Source organism: Canis lupus, chromosome 4 (genome assembly GCF_048164855.1).
Source record: "Canis lupus baileyi chromosome 4, mCanLup2.hap1, whole genome shotgun sequence".
NCBI classification, from domain to species: domain Eukaryota; kingdom Metazoa; phylum Chordata; class Mammalia; order Carnivora; family Canidae; genus Canis; species Canis lupus.
Genome location: NC_132841.1, coordinates 19862881 through 19868326, shown reverse-complemented (window position 1 = coordinate 19868326; position 5446 = coordinate 19862881). Strand labels below are relative to the sequence as shown.

The 5446-nt window shown below is 44.5% G+C and overlaps 1 pseudogene; it reads left to right on the top strand.

The window, feature by feature from the left end:
• The first annotated feature begins 1246 nt into the window (after nt 1-1246).
• Nucleotides 1247-2865, top strand: LOC140631504 (heterogeneous nuclear ribonucleoprotein A1-like; annotated as a pseudogene).
• The last annotated feature ends 2581 nt before the right edge of the window (nt 2866-5446 follow it).

The window sequence follows — 5446 nt, the reverse complement described above, 5'->3', positions numbered from 1 at the left end:
TTTTTTTTTTTTTTTTTTAATCAAGGTAAAATGTACATGCAGTAAAATGCACAGATATTAACATTCTGATGAGTTTTGGTAAATGAATACACCTGTGTAGCTGTGACCCCAGAATTTTCTTTATGCTCTCATAGTCAGCCCTGCCACTCTCCCCATAAGGACCTGCTTTTCTGACTTTCATTACCCTAGATCAGTTATTGAACTTCGCTGAAATGAAATCTCCCATCGTGCACTCGTTCACAGTGCTCTTTTAAAATTTATTTTTTATTTTAAAAGTTTACTTAAGTAATCTTTACAGCCAATGTGGGGCTTGAATTCATGACCCTGAGATCAAGAGTCATATGCTCTTTCAACTAAGCCAGCCAGGCACCTCGGATCTTTAAAAATTTAAGGATTCATTTATGTATTTATTTATTTGAGAGAGAGAGAGAGAGAGAGAGAGAGCACATAGAGCAGAGGAAGGGGCAGCAGGAGAGGAAGAGAGTGTTTTCTAGCAGGCTCCCCACTAAGCTCCGAGTTAGAGGGAGGCTCATCTGAGGACACTGAGATCAAGACTTGAGCTGAAACAAAGAGTTGACTGCTTAACAGACAGAGCCACCCAGGTGCCCCTTATCTTTAAAAATCGAAAACACAAATTGGATCTTGTCAATCCTCTGCTCAAAATCTTTAACGGCTCCCTATTACTCCTGGAATAAACTCCAGACTCCCCCTTGTGGCTAGCAAGGCCTTGCATCCCTCTTAGTCCTCTAACACCATCTGCAGGCTCTAGGCTGTGCTCATTTATAATGGTGTTCTATTCACACTGGTCTTTCCCAGCATCTTCTTACTCAGAGTCTTTGCTCATCTCTGTTCCTCTTCAGTCCTATTGGCCTTTGGGCATCATCTTAAATGTTACTTCCTCTCAGAGGTATTCCCTGGTGCCCCAATTCTAAATTATGTTCTCCTTTGTCCTTTTCATTTCTGCCACTATCACATTAATAATTACCCATGGGCAGCCCTGGTGGCTCAGTGGTTTAGCGCTGCCTTCAGCCTAGGGCATGATCCTGGAGACCCGGGATCGAGTCCTGCATCAGGCTTCCTGCATGGAGCCTGCTTCTTCCTCTGCCTGTGTCTCTGCCTCTCTCTCTCTCTCTCTCTGTCTCTCATGAATAAATAAAATCTTTTTAAAAAAAAATTACCTATGTGTGTTTATTCAACTTTAAAATTGTTCATCTTTCTTTCTGCCCCTGGATGCCACCGAATAAGCATCGGTAAAGTCTCCCCTCCCAGCGTCGTCATGTCTAAGTCAGAGTCTCCCAAAGAGCCTGAGCAGCTGTGGAAGCTCTTCATCAGAGGTTTGAGCTTTGAAACAACCAATGAGAGCCTGAGGAGCCATTTTGAGCAATGGGGAACGCTTATGGACTGGGTGGCAATGAGAGATCCAAACACCAAGCACTCTAGAGGCTTGGGGTTTGTCACGTATGCCACCGTGGAAGAGGTGGATGCAGCCATGAATACAAGGCCACACAAGGTGGATGGAAGAGTTGTGGAACCAAAGAGGGCTGTCTCAAGAGAAGATTCTTAAAGACCTGGTGCCCACTTAACTGTGAAAAAGATTTTTGTTGGTGGCATTATAGAAGGCACTGAAGAACATCATTTAAGAGATTATTTTGAGGGACACTTGGGTGGCTCAGCAGTTGAGCCTCTGCTTTCGGCCCAGGGCGTGATCCTGGAGACCTGGGATCGAGTCCCACATCAGGCTCCCTGCATGGAGCTTGCTTCTCCTTCTGCCTGTGTCTCTGCCTCTCTCTCTGTGTTTCTCATGAATAAGTAAATTCTTAAAAAAAAAAAAAAAAAAAAAAGATTATTTTGAGGGCAACCCAGGTGGCTCAGCAGTTTAGTGCCTGCCTTCAGCCCAGGGCGTGATCCTGGAGACCCTGGATCGAGTCCCACATTGGGCTCTCTGCATGGAGCCTGCTTCTCCTTCTGCCTGTGTCTCTGCCTCTCTCTGTGTGTGTCTCTCATGAGTAAATAAATAAAATCTTAAAAAAAAAAGATTATTTTGAACAGTATGAGAAAATTGAAGTGATTGAGATTGTGACTGACCGAGGTAGTGGCAAAAAGAGAGGTTTTGCTTTTGTGACATTTGATGACCATGACTCTATAGACAAGATTGTCATAAAAAAATATACTGTGAAAAATATCACAACTGTGAAGTAAGGAAAGCCCTATCTAAGCAAGAGATGGTTAGTGCTTCATCCAGCCAAAGAGGACGAAGTGGTTCTGGAAACTTTGGTGGTTGTCATGGAGGTGGTTTTGGTGGGAATGACAACTTTGGTTGTGGAGGGAACATCAGTTGTCGAGGTGGCTTCAGTGGCAGTCAAGGTGGTGGTGGATATGATGGCAGTGGGGATGGCTATCACGGATTTGGTAATGATGGTAGCAACTTTGGAGGTGGCGGAAGCTATAACGACTTTGGCAATTACAACAATAAATCCTCAAACTTTGGACCCATGAAAGGAGGAAATTTTGGAGGCAGAAGCTCTGGCCCCTATGGTGGTGGAGGTCAATACTTTGCCAAACCACGAAACCAAGGTGGCTGTGGCGGTTCTAACAGCAGCAGCAGCAGCAGCAGCTATGGCAGTGGCAGAAGGTTTCAATTACTGCTAGGAAACAAAGCTTAGCAGGAGAGGAGAGACAGAGAAGTGACAGGGAAGCTACAGGTTACAACAGATTTGTGAACTCAGCCAAGCACAGTGGTGGCAGGGCCTAGCTGCTACAAAGAAGACATGGTTTAGACAACTCATGTGTATGTGCAAAATACTTGAGGACTGTATTTGTGACTAATTGTATAACAGGCTATTTTAGTTTCTGTTCTGTGGAACGTGTAAAGCATTCCAACAAAGGGTTTTAATGTAGATTTCTTTTTTGCACCCGTGCTGTTGATTGCTAAATGTAATAGTCTGATCATGACGCTGAATAAATGTGTCTTTTTTTAAATGTGCTGCGTAAAGTTAGTCTACTCTGAAGCCATCTTGGTAAACTACCCCAACAGTGTGAAGTTAGAATTCCTTCAGGGTGATGCCAGGTTCCATTCGAAATTTATTTGCCACCTGCTAGGGCACAGAAGCCATTGTCTCCACAAACCTTGGTGTGGTTGAACTGACAGTTGATGTGTTGTGACCTGGAGTTCACCATTAAAAGGGTCACCCAAGAAAAGTCCTGGAGTTTATCTGGTTATTATGATTGTTGGCACATCCTATGTAATATATCTAAATTGAAGTATGGTATCAGATAAAATGATAGATGGGATTAAAGCTTGTGTATAGGGATCCCTGGGTGGCGCAGTGGTTTAGCGCCTGCCTTTGGCCCAGGGCGCGATCCTGGAGACCCGGGATCGAATCCCACATCGGGCTCCCGGTGCCTGGAGCCTGCTTCTCCCTCTGCCTGTGTCTCTGCCTCTCTCTCTCACTGTGTGCCTATCATAAAAAAAATAAATAAATAAAAAATTTAAAGCTTGTGTATAGTCCATTATCATGTGTAATCAATAAACGATTTAATATTTTCTTGAAAAAAATAAACAAAATTGTTCATCTCCCTCACTTTGGCCACCAGGGTCACGGCCATGTCTGGTTCACCATTGTTTCTAGACCCTAGACCAGAGCCTGAAATATATCAGAGATCCAATAAATATGTGTTAAAATAAGTGGATGGGGATCCCTGGGTGGCGCAGTGGGATCCCTGGGTGGCGCAGCGGTTTGGCGCCTGCCTTTGGCCCAGGGCGCGATCCTGGAGACCCGGGATCGAATCCCACGTCGGGCTCCCGGTGCATGGAGCCTGCTTCTCCCTCTGCCTGTGTCTCTGCCTCTCTCTCTCTCTCTCTCTCTCTCCGTGACTATCATAAATAGATAAAAATTAAAAAAAAATAAAATAAGTGGATGAAATGTTTTAATTGGACTCGAGCCTATTGAATTGCCAAATGGGAAAAAAGGGATAGAAAAGAAAGGCAAGGGCAGCCCCGGTGGCGCAGCGGTTTGGCGCCGCCTGCAGCCTGGGGTGTGATCCTGGAGACCCAGAATCGAGTCCCACATCCGGCTCCCTGCATGGAGCCTGCTTCTCCCTCTGTCTGTGTCTCTGCCTCTCTCTCTCTCTCTGTGTCTATGAATAAATAAATAAAATCTTAAAAAGAAAAGAAAGGCAAGAAAGATGTGGGCAGTAAGGATAGATTCCAAGGGAGAATTGCTACTTCTTTAACCTTGAGTAGTGAGAGCAAGGAGCAACAATGGAAAGAACATGGGAAGAAGTCAGAGCTCCTCACTCAGTGACTTCTCTGTACCCGTTTCCTCATTTATTTATTTTTTATTTTTAAAATTTTTTTGAAAAATTATTTACTCACGAGACACACACACACACACACACACACACACACACACACACAGGGGCAGAGACACAGAGGGAAAATCAGGTTCCATGCAGGGTGCCTGATGCAGGACTTGATTCCAGGTTTCCAGAATCACACCCTGGGCTGAAGGCAGCACCAAACCGCTGAGCAACCCGGGCTGCCCCTGTTTCCTCATTTATAAACTATAGAAGATTTCGTCAGGACCACCTCACCTCCATGCAGCACTTGGAAATACAGGAGAGAATTTTCCATAGTCACACTAACTGGAGACCACAACTGGCATTTATTAATTTGAAGCACCAGAGGGACGCCTGGGTGGCTCAATGGTTGAGCGTCAAGGCGTGATCCTGGATTCCCGGGATCCAGTCCAGCTTTGGGCTCCTTGCATGGAGCCTGCTTCTCCCTCTGCCTGTGTCTCTGCCTCTGTCTCTCTCTGTGTCTCTCATGAATAAATAAATAAAATCTTAAAAAACAAACAAACAAACAAGAGAGGGAATCCCTGGATGGCTCAGCAGCTCAGCACCTGCCTTCAGCCCAGAGTGTGATCCCGGAGTCCCATGTCAGGCTTCTGCATGGAGCCTGCTTTTCCCTCTGCCTGTGTCTCTGCCTCTCTCTCTCTGTCTCTCATGAATAAATAAACAAAATCTTTAAAAAAGAGAGAGAGAGAATACATACGATGCCCACAAGCCAGGGTAGGGGCAGAGGGAGAGGAAGAAACAGGCTCCTTGCTGAACAGGGAGCCTAATGTAAATATGCTAAATACACTTTAAGTGAGTGAATTATATGATATGTAAGATGTACATCAATAAAGCTATTTTTAAAATACAAAAGATGTTCAACTTCATTCGTAAATAAAGAAATGAGAATCAGAACAGTAGTGAGCAACCATTTTTCATCCATCAGATTGGCAAACATTTCCTTTTTTTTTTTTTTTGGCAAACATTTTCAAGTCAATAGTTATCACGGGCAAAAGTGTGGGGAGGTTAGCACTCCTGTATACTGTTGGGAGTATAAATTGAGGTGATCTTCCTGGAGGGAGGTTTGGTAAGATCATTTATGATTCAA